The sequence below is a fragment of the Anomaloglossus baeobatrachus genome, chromosome 4 (assembly GCF_048569485.1).
Source record: "Anomaloglossus baeobatrachus isolate aAnoBae1 chromosome 4, aAnoBae1.hap1, whole genome shotgun sequence".
NCBI lineage: Eukaryota > Metazoa > Chordata > Amphibia > Anura > Aromobatidae > Anomaloglossus > Anomaloglossus baeobatrachus.
In genome coordinates, this window is record NC_134356.1 from 434,881,846 (window position 1) to 434,901,745 (window position 19,900).

The following is a 19,900-nucleotide window of genomic DNA, read 5'->3' on the forward strand; positions in this document are numbered from 1 at the left end:
CAGTGGCTGGATGACCGGTTAGGATCCCACTTCCCCAGAGCCCCTAAGGGATGGGGAAGGAAAACGGCATGTGGCTCCTGCCTGTGTACCCGCAATGGGTACCTCAACCTTAACAGCACCGCCGACTCAGTGGGGTGAGAAGGGAGCATGCCGGGGGCCCTGTTAGGGGCCCTCTTTTCTTCCATCCGATATAATCAGCAGCTGCTGCTGACTAAAATGTGGAGCATTGTGTGCATGTGTGCCTCCTTCAACACAAAGCATAAAACTGATGAGCCCGTGATGCACGGGAGGGTGTATAGCAGAGGGGAGGGGTTACACTTTTTAAAGTGTAATACTTTGTGTGGCCTCCGGAGGCAGAAGCTATACACCCAATTGTCTGGGTCTCCCAATGGAGCGACAAAGAAAAAAGTGTGTCTTATAGTTAAAAAAAAATAGTTTAAAAGAACTGAAGTCCTCAGTGGTTGATACCTTTTAATGGCTAACTGAAAAGATGGTAATAATTGCAAGCTTTCGAGACTACTCAGGTCTCTTCATCAGGCATGGTATAACACAAAATCTGAAGAGTCACATATTTATACACAACAGGACATAGAATGGGGCAGTAAAAAAAAAAAAAAAAAACAACAACCAAGTTATATAAAACAGAACTATCACTATGACAGGGGGGCAAACTGTTGTAGCCATAAATTTTGCTGCAGTTCAGTGTGAAAGTTTTATTGTCCTTTGATAAGGATCTGGTCTGCACAGCCCAGACCAGATCCTTATCAAGGGACAATAAAACTTTCACACTGAACTGCAGCAAAATTTATGGCCACAACAGTTTGCCCCCCTGTCATAGTGATAGTTCTGTTTTATATAACTTGGTTGTTGTTGTTTTTTGTTTTGTTTTTTTTCCTGCCCCATTATAAGTCCTGTTGTGTATAAATATGTGACTCTTCAGATTTTGTGTTATACCATGCCTGATGAAGAGACCTGAGTATTCTCGAAAGCTTGCAATTATTACCATCTTTTCAGTTAGCCATTAAAAGGTATCAACCACTGAGGACTTCAGTTCTTTTAAACTATTTTTTTTTATCTCTACTGGCTAACACGGTACAAATATATATTTTACTTGTGTCTTATAGTGTCAGAGAAGCTTATTTTCATGGTGGAGAATGCTGATAGCAAGCTTTCTGGTGACTGAAACAACTATTCTCTTCCTCCTGCCCTACATGTAGTCAGTAATTGTTGGTGCACAGTGTACCTGTGCCTCTTACCACTATCTTGTGGTTTCATTATTGCTACATACTATGGTAGGAATTTTATCTTGTATATTTATTGTTTACAAATGATAGTACTACCTCCTTGCACGTGACAATTTATTTTGTTGTTGGCAATCTTAACAAATATTTAGAGTACCTGGTTGTTGTATGCCCCCCCCCCCCCCATTGAGACGCCTTGCTTATTTTAACTCACATATTAATATTTCTTCAGCGCTCTATTGGGAGACCCAGACGATTGACGATTGGGGTATAGCTACTGCCCTCCGGAGGCCACACAAAGCACTACACTAAAAAGTGCAAGGCCCCTCCCCTTCTGGCTATACCCCCCCGTGGTATCACGGGTTCTCCAGTTTTCAAGCTTTGTGCGAAGGAGGTCAGACATCCACGCATAGCTCCACAGATTTTAGTCAGCAGTAGCTGCTGACTATTTCGGATGGAAGAAAAGAGGGCCCATATAGGGCCCCCAGCATGCTCCCTTCTCACCCGTGGATGGTGTTGTAAGGTTGAGGTACCTATTGCTGGTACGGCGGCTGGAGCCCACATGCTGCTTTCCTTCCACATCCCCCTGAGGGGCTCTGAGGAAGTGGGATCCTGCCGGCCTCAAAGCTCTGACGCCGGGCTCCATCCACAGACCCATTTGAACCTGCTGGATACGGAGCTGGAGTACCGTTCAGGGACATGGCCCTGCACCATTACAGGTACTCTGTGTCCCCGTACACACAGGCACAGCACACTCCAGACTTGCTGGGTGTGCTAGTGCGCCGGGGACAGTAAAGGGTTACAGTCACTGCAGCTTTGCTGAGTGACTTTGTGTTTTGGGAACTACCGCGCCGGACGCTCCGGGAGCGGCGGCGCGGCTGGGACTTGTAGTTCGCCGGGGACTGGGCGCCGACCGCGCTTTTACGGCGGCGGCGCTTATAAATCCAGTCCCCGGCTTCTGCGGCCTAGTGCCGCTTCGTTCCCGCCCCCTCCCTGTCACTCAGGGAAGGGGACAGGCGCTGAGCAATCAGCAGCGCCGAGGGCTGGAGCCTTTTTACATGCTCCAGCCCTCTCACTGCACACTGTCGGACGCCGGATTCCCGCTCTGCCTTGGGGGCACGCCCACGGCCCGCCCCTCCTCACACGAGCTGGGGAAGAAGCCGGCAGCCATTACTGCAGTCCGAGCTCGGACTTTCGGCACCAAGGCAGGACGGTGGCGATCATACACCCGCTTATAGGCGGGCGGTAAGAGGCACACATAGTGCTGACCACGATATAACTGCAGTGTGTACATGTGTTGTTTTTTACTGCATAGGTCGCTATATGCCCGCTGGGGGAGCGACACATCAGCAGCAGGAAAGCAGGTGTGCTAAGGCACAGGCTTTCTGGGCTGCTTGTATTGCACGACTGAGGTGTTCATTTGTGTTTATGCTTATATGCTATACATTGCACTGTACAGTCGCTAGTCTTAGCTATATTCTCCTGGAATGGCTAGACTACAGCAGCAGAAAACCAAGGGTGCTGGGGCACAGGTTTTTTTCTATGCTGCTTGTATTGCATGGGCTGCAGTGTGCATTTGTACTTGTGCTTGTATGCTATACATAGCACTGTATGGTCACTCTTCTGGGCCATATTCCCCGAGATGACTAGTCTACAGCAGCAGAAGAGCTGGGGTGCCAGGGCACAGGCTTCTATGCTGCTTGTATTGCATGTGCTGCAGTGTTCATTTGTACTTGTGCTTGTATGCTATACATTGCACTGTAGGGTCACTCTTCTGGGCTATATTCCCCTAAATGACTAGTATACAGCAGCAGAAGAGCAGGGGTGCCAGGGCACAGGCTTCTATGCTGCTTGTATTGCTTGTGCTGCAGTGGTCTTTTGTACTTTATGCCTGTATGCTATACATTGCAATGTACGGTCACCAATCTTGGCTATATACTTCTAGATAGCTAGTCGGCAGCGGCAAAAAAGCAACACAGATTTCAGTGCTGTTTTTACTACATGGGATGCTGTTCATGACACCGTCCCATTGTGTGCATGCTCCCCTGTAGCACGTCGTCTGCCGGGGTCTCTAGCACTTCGTCTGCCGGGGCTCTACTAGTTGTGGCCAAAGAAACCTCCTGTCAACCCTGTCCATGGACAGGGACGGAGTAGTCATAATATAGAGACTTGCACCCATGGGCAATCTACTTGACCAAAAGGCAGCTCTTCAGGGCTTTGTTACTGACATCGCTCTCAATCCGGATACACCGGGTGGTAACGCCATACGGAATGATCCTATACCGTCCATCAATGGAAGGTTGGATCTTTCTCCCTCAGCTCCCCCAGTGGAGATAGGAGACGAACAGGAGAAGTTCCTTTTCAGTATCTCACGCAGATATTGAGTATTTTTCTGGCCACGCTGACTTCAGAGAAGCAGTCCAGGAACACCACGCTTACCAGATAAGCGTCTTCTCCAAACGTTTTTAGGATACACGTTATCCCTTTTTCCCTGACGTGGTCAGCGCTGGACCCAGGGTCCAAAGGTGCATTCTCCAATCTCCAGGCTTGCATATAGAGCCATAGTTGCACTGGAGATGGGGCTTCACTTAAAGATGCCGTTCACAGACAGATGGACTCTGGTTGAAATCTGTCTAGGAGGCTATCGGCGTGTCGGTTGCTCCGGCATCCACAGCCGTATTGGCAACCTAACCTTTTCAGCTGTTCTTGCGCAGCTGACCTTGAGCAGGGACATCTGTACCGCAGAGGCGTCCGTAACCCCGCAATGTCTGCACTGCGACTTACCCTGTTAATACTGTCCTAAAAGTACAGTCGAGGTTTCGGTCCTTCCCAAGCTCCGGCAGGTCCCAATTGTCCTCGTGCAAAAGGGCTACAAAACCTCAGACGGGCTCAGATTCCGGCCGGGCTCAATCTCGCCCAAGGAAGGCAGTCGGAGGAACCGCTACCAAGGCGGTCTCCTCAGGACTCTCAGCTCTCTCTCTCTATCTCTCCGCATCCGCGGTTGATGGCAGACTCCCCCGCCTTTGGCGACATTTAGCTGCCACAGGTCACAGACCGGTGGGTGACGGACATTGTGCTCACGTGCACAGGACAGTGTTCTGTTCTCGTCCTCCGACTCCATTCTTCAGAACGGCCCCACCTCTCCACCGAGCAGATGCCCTGCTGCAGGCGGTGGACGCTCTAAGAGCAGAAGGAGTGGTGATCCCTGTCCCCCCTCAGGAACGAGGGCGAGGGTTTGTACTCCAATCTCTTTGTGGCTCCAAAAATGGACGGTTCCTTCCGTCCTGTTCTGGTCCTGAAACTGCTCAACGAGCATGCGAACGCCAGGCGGTTCCGGATGGGATCCCTCCGATCCGTCATTGCCTCAATGTCTCGAGGAGACTTCCTTGCCTCAACAGACATCAAAGATGCCTATCTCCACGTGCCAATTGCTACGGAGCACCAACGTTTTCTACGTTTTGTGATAGGAGACGAACATCTTCAGTTCGTAGCTCTGCCATTCAGTCTGGCGACAGCCCCACGGGTGTTCACCAAGGTCATGGCAGCAGTGGTAGCAGTCTTGCACTCTCAGGGACACCCGGTGATCCCGTACTTGGACGATCTACTCGTCAAAGCACCCTCCCTCGAGGCATGCCAACGCAGCCTGAATGTTACGCTGGAGACTCTCCAGACTTTCGGGTGGATCATCAATTTGGCAAGGTCAAATCTGTCTCCGACTCAATCACTAACGTATCTCGGCATGGAGTTTCATACTCTATCAGCCATAGTGAAGCTTCCGCTGAACCAGCAGCGTTCACTGCAGACAGAGGTGCAGTCTCTCCTTCAAGGCCAGTCGCACCCCTTAAGGCGCGTCATGCACTTCCTAAGGAAGATGGTGGCAGCCATCGAGGCAGTTCTCTTTGCGCAGTTTCATCTGCGCCAACGGCAATGGGACATTCTCCGCCAATGGGATGGGCAGTCAACCTCCCTGGACGGGAAGTCTCCCTTTCCCTGACGGCCGAGGACTCTCTGCAATAGTGGCTTATTCCCACCTCATTGTCATAGCCCCCATCCTGGGCAGTGGTCACGACAGATACGAGTCTGTCAGGGTGGGGAGCAGTTTGTCTCCGCCACATGGCTCAGGGGACGTGGACTCAGCAGGAGTCCACCCTTCAGATCGATGTTCTGGAAATCGGGGCAGGGTATCTTACCCTATTAGCTTTCCAGAAGTGGCTAGAAAGAGAGCAGATCCGAATCCAGTCGGACATCTCCACAGCGGTGGCATACATCAACCACCAAGGAGGGACACGCAGTCAGCAGCCTTCCAGGAAGTCCGGCGAATCCTCATGTGGGTGGAGGACACAGCATCCACCATATCCGCAGTTCACATCCCGGGCGTAGAAGACTGGGAAGCAGACTTCCTCAGTCGCCAGGGCATGGACGCGGGGGAATGGTCCCTTCACCCGGACGTGTTTCAGGAAATCTGTTGCCGCTGGGGGGTGCCGGACGTCGACCTAATGGCGTCTCGGCACACCAACAAGGTCCCGGCATTTATGGCACGATCGCGCGATCACACTGGCGGCAGACGCCTTAGTGCAAGATTGGTCGCAGTTCCGGCTCACATATGTGTTTCCACCTCTGGCACTCTTGCCCAGAGTACTGCGCAAAAATCAGATCCGATTGCAGCCGCGTCATACTCGTCGCACCAGACTGGCCGAGGAGATCGTGGTACCCGGATCTGTGGCATCTCACGGTCGGCCGACCGGGGTCACTACCAGACCGACCAGACTTACTGTCTCAAGGGCCGTTTTCTCCATCGGAATTCTGCGGCCCTGAACCTGACTGTGTGGCCTTTGTGTCCTGGATCCTAGCGTCTTCAGGATTATCCCAAGGGGTCGTTGCCACCATGAGACAGGCTAGGAAGCCCACGTCTGCTAAGATCTACCACAGAACGTGGAAGATTTTCTTAATCTGGTGCTCTACTCAGGGAGTGTCTCCCTGGCCATTTGCATTGCCTACTTTTCTTTCCTTCCTACAATAGGAGTTAGAAAAGGGCTTGTCGCTAGACTCCCTCAAAGGGCAAGTCTCAGCACTATCCGTGTTTTTTTCAGAAGCGTCTAGCACGTCTTTCTAAGGTGCGCACGTTTCCGCAGGGGGTTTGTCATATCGTACCCCCGTACAAGCGGCCGTTAGATCCATGGGATCTGAACAGGGTTCTAGTTGCTCTCCAGAAGCCGCCTTTCGAGCCTCTGAAGGAAGTTTCCTTTTCTCGCCTGTCACAGAAGGTGGCGTTTCTCGTTGCGATCACTTCGCTTCGGCGAGTGTCTGAGCTGGCAGCTCTGTCATCCAAGGCTCCCTTCCTGGTGTTTTCACCAGGACAAGGTAGTGCTGCGCATCATTCCGGAGTTTCTCCCTAAGGTCGTATCCTCGTTTCATCTTAATCAGGATATCTCCTTACCGTCCTTTTGCACTCATCCGGTTCACCGGTATGAGAATGTTTACGTTTGCTAGATCTGGTGAGAGCACTCAGAATCTACATTTCCCGCACGGCGCCCATACGCCGTTCCGATGCCCTTGTCGCTGGTACGCGCAAGAGGTTGCAGGCTTCTAAAGCCACCCTGGCTCGATGGATCAAAGAACCAATTCTGGAAGCCTACCGTTCTGCAGGGCTTCCGGTTCTTTCAGGGCTGAAAGCCCATTCAACCAGAGCCGTGGGTGCGTCCTGGGCGCTACGACACCAGGCTTCGGCTCAACAGGTGTGCCAGGCAGCTACCTGGTCGAGTCTGCACACTTTCACCAAACATTATCAGGTGCATACCTATGCTTCGGCGGATGCCAGCTTAGGTAGAAGAGTCCTGCAGGCGGCAGTGACATCCCCGTAGGGGAGGGCTGTTTTGCAGCTCTAACATGAGGTATCTCTTTACCCACCCAGGGACAGCTTTTGGACGTCCCAATCGTCTGGGTCTCCCAATAGAGCGCTGAAGAAGAAGGGAATTTTGTTACTTACCGTAAATTCCTTTTCTTCTAGCTCTTATTGGGAGACCCAGCACCCGCCCTGTTGTCCTTCGGGATTTCTTGGTTGTTTGCGGGTACACATGTTGTTCATGTTGAACGGTTTTTCGGTTCTCCGACGTTATTCGGAGTTAATTTGTTTAAACCAGTTATTGGCTTCCTCCTTCTTGCTTTGGCACTAAAACTGGAGAACCCGTGATACCACGGGGGGGTATAGCCAGAAGGGGAGGGGCCTTGCACTTTTTAGTGTAGTGCTTTGTGTGGCCTCCGGAGGGCAGTAGCTATACCCCAATCGTCTGGGTCTCCCAATAAGAGCTAGAAGAAAAGGAATTTACGGTAAGTAACAAAATTCCCTTCTTTACATATCTTAATAAAATATTATTTTTAACCATTTTTGGGTAATTGGTAAATTCTATTTATCCCTAGTGCATACTTGAGTCTAACATGTAAAAACATTTTTGGTGCTGTGCTTCCCAAGTATGTAACACCAATTGGTTATTATATAGAGAATAATTGTATATTACATGCACTGTGTATACTCTATATATACACTATACAGGTGATACACTATACTGACACGCAAACAAATCTACCTTATATACACTACAGTTGCACACACACATACATATTATATATTTTATATATATGTATATATATATATATATATATATATATATATATATATATATATACACCGTATTTTTCAGACCATAAGACGCACTTTTTTCCCCCCAAATGATGGGGGAAAGTGGGGGGTGCGTCTAATGGTCTGAATGTAGGGCTGTGGGGAATGAGGGTGCTGCGGTGGAGCGGGTCATCGGGGACACGAGCAGGCTGCAGCAGCGCCTGCCGTGACCCCGTGGGCCCGCTCATTACATATGCACGCCCATCCTCCCACCCATCTCTCAGCGCTGAAGCTGGCACTGACAGGTGGGCGGGGTGATGGGCGGGACGTGCGCATAAGTAACAGCCGGCCGTGATCACCCCTGGCAACTGCAGCCTGGAGTGATCATGTGCGGCTGTATTCACTGCCCCGCTCGCATCATCATCAGCGCGGGGTGCAGTGAATCAATGTACTCACTGTTCCCCTGAAGCATCGCGATGTCCTCCAGTCTGCCGGCCGCTCTGTGTGGACTGTAGACTAGCAGTGCTCACAGCGATGACGTCATCGCTGTGCGCACGTGTGTCCACACAGCCACGCCGGCAGACTGGAGGACATCGCAGTGCTGCAGGGAACGTGGCCGGCTCAACACAGCGCTGCCGGCACAGACAGGAGGAGGAGCGACGCTGCGTGGAACGAGGAAAGGTGAGTGGAAACGTTTATTTATTTTTTGTGTGTGCCGCAGGATGGGGGTATATGAGCAGGATGATGGGGGTATATGAGCAGGATAATGGGGGTATATGAGCAGGATGATGGGGTATATGAGCAGGATGGGGGTATATGAGCAGGATGATGGGGGTATATGAGCAGGATGATGGGGGTATATGAGCAGGATGTTGGGGTTTATATGAGCAGGATGATGGGGGTACATGAGCAGGATGACGGGGGTACATGAGCAGGATGACGGGGGTATATGAGCAGGATGAAGGGGGTATATGAGCAGGATGATGGCGTATATGAGCAGGATGATGGCGTATATGAGCAGGATGATGGCGTACAGTTAGGTCCAGAAATATTTGGACAGTGACACAATTTTCGCGAGTTGGGCTCTGCATGCCACCACATTGGATTTGAAATGAAATCTCTACAACAGAATTCAAGTGCAGATTGTAACGTTTAATTTGAAGGTTTGAACAAAAATATCTGATAGAAATTGTAGGAATTGTACACATTTCTTTACAAACACTCCACATTTTAGGAGGTCAAGAGTAATTGGACAAATAAACCAAACCCAAACAAAATATTTTTATTTTCAATATTTTGTTGCGAATCCTTTGGAGGCAATCACTGCCTTAAGTCTGGAACCCATGGACATCACCAAACTCTGGGTTTCCTCCTTCTTAATGCTTTGCCAGGCCTTTACAGCCGCAGCTTTCAGGTCTTGCTTGTTTGTGGGTCTTTCTGTCTTAAGTCTGGATTTGAGCAAGTGAAATGCATGCTCAATTGGGTTAAGATCTGGTGATTGACTTGGCCATTGCAGAATGTTCCACTTTTTTGCACTCATGAACTCCTGGGTAGCTTTGGCTGTATGCTTGGGGTCATTGTCCATCTGTACTATGAAGCGCCGTCCGATCAACTTTGCGGCATTTGGCTGAATCTGGGCTGAAAGTATATCCCGGTACACTTCAGAATTCATCCGGCTACTCTTGTCTGCTGTTATGTCATCAATAAAAACAAGTGACCCAGTGCCATTGAGAGCCATGCATGCCCATGCCATCACGTTGCCTCCACCATGTTTTACAGAGGATGTGGTGTGCCTTGGATCATGTGCCGTTCCCTTTCTTCTCCAAACTTTTTTCTTCCCATCATTCTGGTACAGGTTGATCTTTGTCTCATCTGTCCATAGAATACTTTTCCAGAACTGAGCTGGCTTCATGAGGTGTTTTTCAGCAAATTTAACTCTGGCCTGTCTATTTTTGGAATTGATGAATGGTTTGCATCTAGATGTGAACCCTTTGTATTTACTTTCATGGAGTCTTCTCTTTACTGTTGACTTAGAGACAGATACACCTACTTCACTGAGACGTGTTCTGGACTTCAGTTGATGTTGTGAACGGGTTCTTCTTCACCAAAGAAAGTATGCGGCGATCATCCACCACTGTTGTCATCCGTGGACGCCCAGGCCTTTTTGAGTTCCCAAGCTCACCAGTCAATTCCTTTTTTCTCAGAATGTACCCGACTGTTGATTTTGCTACTCCAAGCATGTCTGCTATCTCTCTGATGGATTTTTTCTTTTTATCCAGCCTCAGGATGTTCTGCTTCACCTCAATTGAGAGTTCCTTAGACCGCATGTTGTCTGGTCACAGCAACAACTTCCAAATGCAAAACCACACACCTGTAATCAACCCCAGACCTTTTAACTACTTCATTGATTACAGGTTAACGAGGGAGACGCCTTCAGAGTTAATTGCAGCCCTTAGAGTCCCTTGTCCAATTACTTTTGGTCCCTTGAAAAAGAGGTGGCTATGCATTACAGAGCTATGATTCCTAAACCCTTTCTCCGATTTGGATGTGAAAACTCTCATATTGCAGCTGGGAGTGTGCACTTTCAGCCCATATTATATATATAATTGTATTTCTGAACATGTTTTTGTAAACAGCTAAAATAACAAAACTTGTGTCATTGTCCAAATATTTCTGGACCTAACTGTATATAGCAGGATGGGAGCACATACCAGGATAGCAGTATATAGCAAGATGGGGCTATACCAGGATGAGGGACATAAATATATACACAAGGCAGGAGGATCTTTACCAGGATGGAGTACCTTAGTAGAGAATTTGGGGACATTACCCCCATAATAGTGTCAGCAGCAGATCCTCGCCCCATAACAGTGAGTCATGACCACATTTTTTGCTTAATATTTTATTTTCCTATATTCCTTCTCTAAAACCAGGGTGAGTCTTATAGTCCGAAAAACAGTAGTAACTGTCTCTCTCCTAGTCTCTGTCTGTGTGTCGCTGTGTGGCTGTCTGTCTGTCTCTCTGTCTGTGTCTTTGCCTGTCTGTTTCTATATCTCTGTCTATATTTGTATCAGTCTATCTGTCTCCATCTCTGTGTCTGTCTGTTTCTCTCTATCTCTGTGTCTCTCTTTGTGTGTGTGTCTGTCTGTCTCTCTCTTTCCCCGTCTGTCTCTTTTCCAGTCTGTCTCTTTCCCCGTCTGTCTCTTTCTAGGTCTGTCTCTTTCCAGGTCTGTCTCTTTCCAGGTCTGTCTCTTTCCAGGTCTGTCTCTTTCTAGATCTGTCTCTTTGCCAGTCTGTCTCTTTGCCCGTCTGTCTCTTTGCCCGTCTGTCTCTTTGCCCGTCTGTCTCTTTCCAGCGTTGTCTCTTTGCCCAGCTGTCTCTCTCCAGGGCTGTCTCTCTTTCCAGGGCTGTCTCTTTGCCCGTCTGTGTCTCTCCAGGGCTGTCTCCTTTCCAAGGATGTCTCCTTTCCAGGGCTGTCTCTTTGCCCGGCTGTCTCTGTGACCAGCTGTCTCTCTCCAGGGCTGTCTCTCTCCAGGGCTGTCTCCTTTCCAGGGCTGTCTCCTTTCCAGGGCTGTCTCTTTGCCCGTTTGTCTCTTTGCCCAGCTATCTCTTTGCCCGGCTGTCTCTTTGCCCAGCTGTCTCTTTGCCCGGCTGTCTCTCTCCAGGGCTGTCGCTTTCTGTCTCTTTCCATGTCTGTCTCTCTGTCTTGTCTCTCTCTGTCTCTCTCTATCCGTCTCACCACCGACATCATATTATCTCACACATAAGCTTCATATAGTAACAGATTATTTTGTTCCTATAGCAACGACTGACAGTTGCTATTTATAGCCAGTAGCTCCCACCTCCATTCAGTTAAATGGAGGCAGGATTTTGGTTATTTTGTTCCTATAGCAACGACTGACAGTTGCTATTTATAGCCAGTAGCTCCCACCTCCATTCAGTTAAATGGAGGCAGGATTTTGGTGAATAACAGGAAAGTGCCGGGTAAAATTTTCCCGTCAAAATATAGTCTATGACGTTTCCTGGGTCACATGGGGCGTCTGTGCAAAATTTCGTGATTGTAAATGCGATGGTGCGGATTCCTTTAGCGGACATACACACACACACATATATATACACACATACACACACACATACACTGAGGTTTATATATTAGATTTAATGTTCCAACTACAGTACCTCTATGTAATGTTCTGTCGCCACCTGCTGACCACTATTTGTATTGTTCATATTTTACTTATTTGTTCCAATAAAGATACAACAATGTTTAATGATTCCTTTGCTGTGGGACAGAATTTTTTTCTCTTTTGATTTCATTTTCTGTATTAAGCAATTGTCCATGAGTTTAAGTACATAGTTATATTCTTTTTACTTGAAATGTACTTTTTGCTTGCTCATTTATTAATATGCATATAAGTATGTACACGTACATATGGGTAGTATGTGCTGCACAGACTGGATATCCACAGGTCACATACAGTTAGGTCCAGAAATATTTGGACAGTGACACAAGTTTTGTTACTTTAGCTGTTTACAAAAACATGTTCAGAAATACAATTACATATATAATATGGGCTGAAAGTGCACACTCCCAGCTGCAATATGAGAGTTTTCACATCCAAATCGGAGAAAGGGTTTAGGAATCATAGCTCTGTAATGCATAGCCTCCTCTTTTTCAAGGGACCAAAAGTAATTGGACAAGGGACTCTAAGGGCTGCAATTAACTCTGAAGGCGTCTCCCTCGTTAACCTGTAATCAATGAAGTAGTTAAAAGGTCTGGGGTTGATTACAGGTGTGTGGTTTTGCATTTGGAAGCTGTTGCTGTGAGCAGACAACATGCGGTCTAAGGAACTCTCAATTGAGGTGAAGCAGAACATCCTGAGGATGAAAAAAAAGAAAAAATCCATCAGAGAGATAGCAGACATGCTTGGAGTAGCAAAATCAACAGTCGGGTACAGTCTGAGAAAAAAGGAACTGACTGGTGAGCTTGGGAACTCAAAAAGGCCTGGGCGTCCACGGATGACAACAGTGGTGGATGATCGCCGCATACTTTCTTTGGTGAAGAAGAACCCGTTCACAACATCAACTGAAGTCCAGAACACTCTCAGTGAAGTAGGTGTATCTGTCTCTAAGTCAACAGTAAAGAGAAGACTCCATGAAAGTAAATACAAAGGGTTCACATCTAGATGCAAACCATTCATCAATTCCAAAAATAGACAGGCCAGAGTTAAATTTGCTGAAAAACACCTCATGAAGCCAGCTCAGTTCTGGAAAAGTATTCTATGGACAGATGAGACAAAGATCAACCTGTACCAGAATGATGTGAAGAAAAAAGTTTGGAGAAGAAAGGGAACGGCACATGATCCAAGGCACACCACATCCTCTGTAAAACATGGTGGAGGCAACGTGATGGCATGGGCATGCATGGCTTTCAATGGCACTGGGTCACTTGTGTTTATTGATGACTGTGAGGTAAATCCGGAGATATGACGATAAATCATGATATTCAAGTATGTCAGGAAGCCCTCTCCTGGTGTCACCCCCCCTTTCCTTCACACAACTGGTTTAGCAACAAATCCCATGGCCATGTCCTGTGATATGGAGATGAGTGTGGGACAATGGACACAGGATGACTCCCTGCTGTCACCCTGTAGTAGGAGCTGCTATCTAATTAGCAAGGCTATGGAAATAGCCAGACAGAACGACTCCAGTAAAAAATGGTTCATATCTCGCAAGCCATATTTCCGATAAATATGGCAACCATAAAAATGGTGTCTCCGCATGTGGACGATGCCGGCACCCCCTTTTTATGGGAGCAGGACATTGGGAAATGCCCCAGGCGTGATATCAGCCAATGGGGAACTGGCAGACAGGTCATGAGTCCCCTCGTTCTGTAGCTAAATTCATAACTGTCACAATGAGAGCATTGGCGTCCGCCTACGACGCTCCCAGGCAAAGTTATGGCCAATATCCCCTTTGCTGGATAATTCTGATCTATGCAGGGGGAGTGGCAGTGCTTCCCTGTGAGGTCACTAAGGTAGGAGGGGACCTGGATCTGCCCAGGTTGATAACCCTACTTCGGCCATTTTCCAGCGTTCTTTCGCTGGGGGCACGTGTAGGAAACATCTGTGGGAGTTCCTGGAAACCTGGTCTACAGCGCCCCCCTGTGGCCAGACGCAACAAGGTAACTGCTGGAACTGTGTATGCCTGTTTGTAACCCATGCTTTGATTGTAACTGTACTCTGACATATGTATATTCTGTAGATTCCCTATTGTATATATTGTAGTTCTAGTGTGCTTTAGGCTGATTAAATTATATAATTAATCTTGGGCTGTTCTGTTATCTCGATCTTGAATCCCACGTCTGTGTGTTCGGCTAATAGTTACCGTGAAGCGGTTGGTGGCAGCGAGTTGTGCCAAGGATTATTGTGGGGAGGCCAGTGAGATTCGGGAAGATATTATATATTCCGCCCGCGGAGGTCGGGGGAATATATACCCTACTCTCACCGGGGACCCTTCAATAATCGGCATAAGTAGTATAGCGGCCTCCTTGCTTATTGTCGGGCAATTCCATAATTGGCCTGACTATAAGAGGGGCGCTAGAGAGCGCGTCACGTGCTCTGTCTGTCGGTCGGGAGGTATAAAGGAGGGGTGACCCCACTTGTTACCCCCCGATTGTGACGTACTGGTAGCCAGCGCGGGGGATTTCTGAGTGACCCCCCCGGTGGTTTGTGACATATTGGTGGCATAGCGGTGGGATCGAGATAATAGTGTGTGTGAGTGTGAGACCCATACTCCCAGACACTAAAGACTGCCTGCAGCAGCTGTGGCTGCTGGGGTCTTCAGACTAGCTCAACACTAGAGTGTCAGAGTGCAGATACTGTAAGGTGTGTGGAGGCATCAGGTGTCAGTTCTGTGTCAGTGACCAAAAGTCTGCAAGAATGGCTGATGGCACCAGGAGCAGAGCTATGCAACTGGCCAATGCTAAGGCAGGAGCCGAAGAGAGGGAGGACGGTGCTGTGGACAGCAATGAGGAGGTTGCCCACGAGTCCTCCAGGAGCTCGACGCCAGAAAACCGTTCTGCCGAGGACATTGCGCAACCTGGCACTGCTGGACAAGATGAGGAGGAGCTCACCCAAGGTTCCTCAACGAGCCAGATGCCAGCCCTCCGCTCTGAAAGGGACAGTGAATCGCCTAGCTCTGCAGCGTGCCGCAGATCACCACGTGCCATTCCACCGAGCCTGGGAGGCTCGGATAGCCTTCTTCAAATGGCTATGGCCCTTCTCCAGGCTGGAGACCAGGAGGGCTACAAGGAACTCCTGGCAGAGCGCAGGGCAGAGCGGCAGGCAGCGCGTGAAGAGCGCCAGGCAGAGCGTGAGGCTGCGGAGCGACGGCAACAGGCAGACCGTGACCACCAGCTGCAGCTAGCTCAGCTCCGGCCCTCATCAGCCACATGTGACCTTCGAGACACCAAACTTCCAAAGGTCCGTGTTGAGGACTTCCCAGTGCTGGAGAAGGATGGAGACTTGGACTCTTTCTTGACTGCTTTTGAACGGACTTGCTTGCAGCACCATCTGGACAAGGACCAGTGGGCCAAATACCTGACCCCCCGTTTAAGGGGTAAGGCCCTGGATGTCCTTGGGGACTTGCCTGCTGAGGCAGATCAGGGCTACGACACCATCAAGCGGGCCCTGATCCAACAGTACAACCTCACTCCAGAGTCCTACCGCAAGAAGTTCCGGAGCCTACAGAAGGGACCAAAGGACTCCTGGGCTGACCACCGGCGGGCACTTGCCCGAGCTGCCGACCACTGGACCCAAGGCCTGCAGCTTTCCACCGGACCGGAGATCCTGGACTTGTTCATCACGGAGCAACTCTTGTGGAACTGCCCTGAGGATCTCCGCCAGTTCATCCGAGACCAGAAGCCAAAGGGGTCCACGGCTACAGCTGCCCTTGCCGATGACTACACCAACAACCGGGCCCCTGAGGCCAGGAGAGCGGCCACCAGCAGCACCTGGAGAGGGGGTAAGATGAATTCTGCAACTGCCCCACCTGCCCCTAGACTGCAGGGGGTGTCCCCCTCAACTCCCCTCTCCAGGCCCGTGGCGGAACCAAGACGGTGCCACCAGTGCAACCTACCGGGACACTTCAAGGCCATGTGCCCTCAGCGTCCCAAGGCCCCGGCTCCGTCCCCGTCCCAAGGGCCGCCCAAGGTGTATTGTGTGGGTGGGGGTGGTGGTAGGTCCCTGGACAGCTTCCAACCTGTCACCGTCGGCCGGTCTGTGACCATAGGACTGCGAGACAGCGCCTCGGAGGTGACTCTGGTGCGGCCTGAGATGGTGTCCCCCCAAGACTTGATCCCTGGAAAAACCCTCGCTGTCTCCGGGATTGGAGGCATTGACCCGGCGCTGCCTGTTGCTGACATTTATGTGGACTGGGGCGCAGGGCGAGGGGTGAGGGAGGTGGGGGTAACTGATCGGATCCCTGCAAACGTGCTACTTGGGACAGATTTGGGGCAGATAACCTCCCAGTTTGGGCCCCAACCAAGGGCTGAACCTTCAGCCCGTACTGACATGACTCCTAACAATGTTAATGTGTTATCTATGAATGATGTAAGGGAGGAGGGAGTGAACTCTGATATTTCTGCTTGCATAGACACCATAGACACACACTCAGCTGCAGCTGTGACAGGGGAGGGGGTCAGAGAAAGGTGTGACAATGCCTCTACAAGTAACCAGCCTGTGAGCTGGGATCTGTTGCCCTCTGCAGGGATAAGCAGAGAGCAGGGTGCTGCAGGGGGAGGACCAGTGTGTGGGGTGGGGGCTACCACAGCAAATGTGGGGTCCCCAGAGATTTCACAGCGGGGTTCTGTTGCTGCAGGAGGGGAACAGGCAGGTGAGATTGGGGCCGGTCCAGGAGCGGAAGTGCTCCCGGGTAAGATCTCGGTGCATGGTTCCCCCACAACCGGGGTGTCAGGAAGCCAGGTAGGTCTGCCTGAACCGGCGACTTGGTCAGGAACGGAGGAGGAGCAGGCACGACCCACGGTCGCAGCGGCTGTGGCCGCTGTCACCCGCAGTGGGAGTGCTGGAAGCCAAGGGGCCTCCCGGAGGTCCGATAGCTCTTCCCCTTCTGACCAAGTGGCAGCCGAGTCAGGTGGAGGCCAGGACACAGGTCCCGGGGTACTGACTGAAGATGTGACAGTCTCGTCGATTCTGGCCACATCTAGTCAGGGGTTTCAGGCAGCGTTAGAAGCTGACGACAGCCTGAAAGCTCTTAAGGAGCAGGCGGCACAGCCTCCCTCGGACTCGGACCCGGAGCGAGTGGTCTGGGACCAAGGACGGCTGTACCGGGCCACGGTCCAGCAGGGTTCACCGGAGGCGTGGCCCAGGGACCGACAGTTGGTGGTACCCTATCCGTTCCGGACGGAGTTGTTGCGGATCGCACATGAGATTCCGATGGCCGGACACCTAGGGATCGCTAAGACCAAGGCCAGGTTAAACCAGCATTTCTACTGGCCAAAAATGGGGGCCGATGTGGCTGCCTACTGCCGTTCGTGTGAAACCTGTCAGAGAGTGGGGAAGGCGGGGCCACGCCCCAAAGCCCCACTAGTATCTCTGCCAATCATCGATGAGCCTTTCAGGAGGGTGGCTGTGGATCTGGTCGGCCCGCTGGCCATCCCCAGCAGCTCCGGGAAACGCTTCATACTGACGGTAGTGGACTATGCCACCCGGTACCCAGAAGCAGTGGCCTTGTCGTCCATTCGGGCTGACAAGGTGGCCACCGCATTGCTGGAGATTTTCTCCCGAGTGGGTTTTCCCCAGGAAATGCTCACTGACCGGGGGACCCAATTCATGTCCCAGCTGATGGAGGCCCTCTGTAAGCAAGTCCAGGTGCGACATCTGGTGGCCAGCCCGTACCATCCACAGACTAATGGCCTGTGCGAGCGGTTCAATGGCACCTTAAAGCAGATGCTTAAGATGTTGGTCGACTCCCATGGGCGTGACTGGGAGCGGTATCTCCCACACCTGTTATTTGCTTACCGGGAGGTACCACAGGCCTCAACAGGATTCTCACCGTTTGAGCTCCTGTACGGGCGACGTGTGCGGGGCCCCCTGGCTCTGGTGAAAGAGGCTTGGGAAGGGGATTTGGCCACCCCTGGAGTGTCGGTTATCGAGTATGTCATGCGCTTCCGGGACAAAATGCAGGCCTTGACGCAACTGGTACACGACAATATGGCTCAAGCCCAGGCCGATCAGAAGCGTTGGTACGACCAGAACGCTTGTGAGAGGACCTACCAAGTGGGTCAAGAGGTGTGGGTACTGGTCCCCGTACCACAGGACAAGCTTCAGGCAGCCTGGGAAGGCCCATACCTCGTGTACCAGCAGCTCAACCCTGTGACGTACCTGGTCACCCTGGACCCTGCCCGTGGAAGGCGGAAGCCCTTCCATGTGAACATGATGAAGGCACATCATGAGCGGGAGGCATGTGCGCTCCCCGTGTGCAACCTGCCCGAGGAGGGAGAAGCGGAAACCCTCTTGGATATGCTAGCCCAGGTTAGGGCAGGCGGATCCATTGAGGATGTGGAGGTTGGCCACCAGCTCTTGGAAGACCAACGGTCCCAGCTGTGGGCCACCCTCCTCCCCTTCCGGGGGTTGTTTACCAACCAGCCCGGAAGGACTGACTTGGCTGTCCATCACGTGGACACTGGGGATCATCCCCCGATCCGGCGTTCAGCATATCGGGTCTCCCTGGAGGTGCAGCAACACATGCGCCAGGAGATTGACGAGATGCTGAAGCTGGGGGTGATCCAGGCATCCAACAGCGCTTGGGCTTCGCCTGTAGTCCTCGTCCCTAAGAAGGACCGAACCACTCGGTTCTGCGTGGACTACAGGGGGCTCAATGCGGTCACGGTCGCCGATGCGTACCCAATGCCACGCATCGATGACCTGCTCGATCAGTTGGCCGGGGCTCAGTACCTGACCATCATGGATCTGAGCCGGGGATATTGGCAGATCCCCCTGACTCGCAAGGCCAGGGAACGCTCTGCCTTTATTACCCCATTTGGACTATACGAGTCCACGGTGATGCCATTCGGGATGAGGAATGCCCCTGCCACTTTCCAGCGGATGGTCAACACCCTGCTCAAGGGACTTGAAGGGTACGCGGCCGCGTACCTAGATGACATTGCCGTCTTCAGTCCCACCTGGGAGGACCACCTAGAGCATCTAGCACAGGTGCTCAGGCGGATCCACCGGGCAGGTTTGACCATCAAGCCGGGAAAGTGTCAGCTGGCCATGAGCGAGGTCCAGTACCTCGGTCACCGGGTAGGTGGGAGAACACTGAAGCCCGAGCCTGAGAAAGTGGAAGCCATCGCATCCTGGCCCACCCCCAGGACCAAGAAGCAGGTGATGTCCTTCTTGGGGACCGCTGGGTACTATAGGAGGTTTGTTCCATGCTATAGTAGCCTGGCAAAGCCCTTGACGGACCTCACCAAGAAGAAGCTGCCCTCTGCAGTCGATTGGACAATGGACTGCGAGACAGCCTTCCGGGCCCTAAAGGACGCCCTGTCCAGCCCGCCCGTGCTACAGGCAGCCGACTTCACGCGGCCGTTTGTAGTACAGACCGACGCCAGTGACTTCGGCCTCGGTGCGGTGCTCAGCCAGGTGGACTCTGCGAGCCAAGAGCACCCAGTCTTGTACCTGAGCAGGAAGCTGTTACCAAGGGAAGTGGCCTATTCCACGATGGAGAAGGAGTGCCTGGCCATAGTGTGGGCCCTGCAGCGTCTGCAACCCTATCTATACGGGCGCCACTTCATCGTGGAGACGGACCACAATCCCCTCAGCTGGTTGCACACCGTCTCTGGGACGAATGGGCGATTGTTGCGATGGAGCCTTGCGCTCCAGCAATACAACTTCACCATTCGCCACAAAAGGGGCCGTGACCACGGTAACGCAGACGGGCTGTCCCGACAAGGAGAGGTCGCGGACGGGCGCACGGGGGAACACCGGAGTGTGCTGCCCCCTAGCGCCCTCAAAAGGGGGGA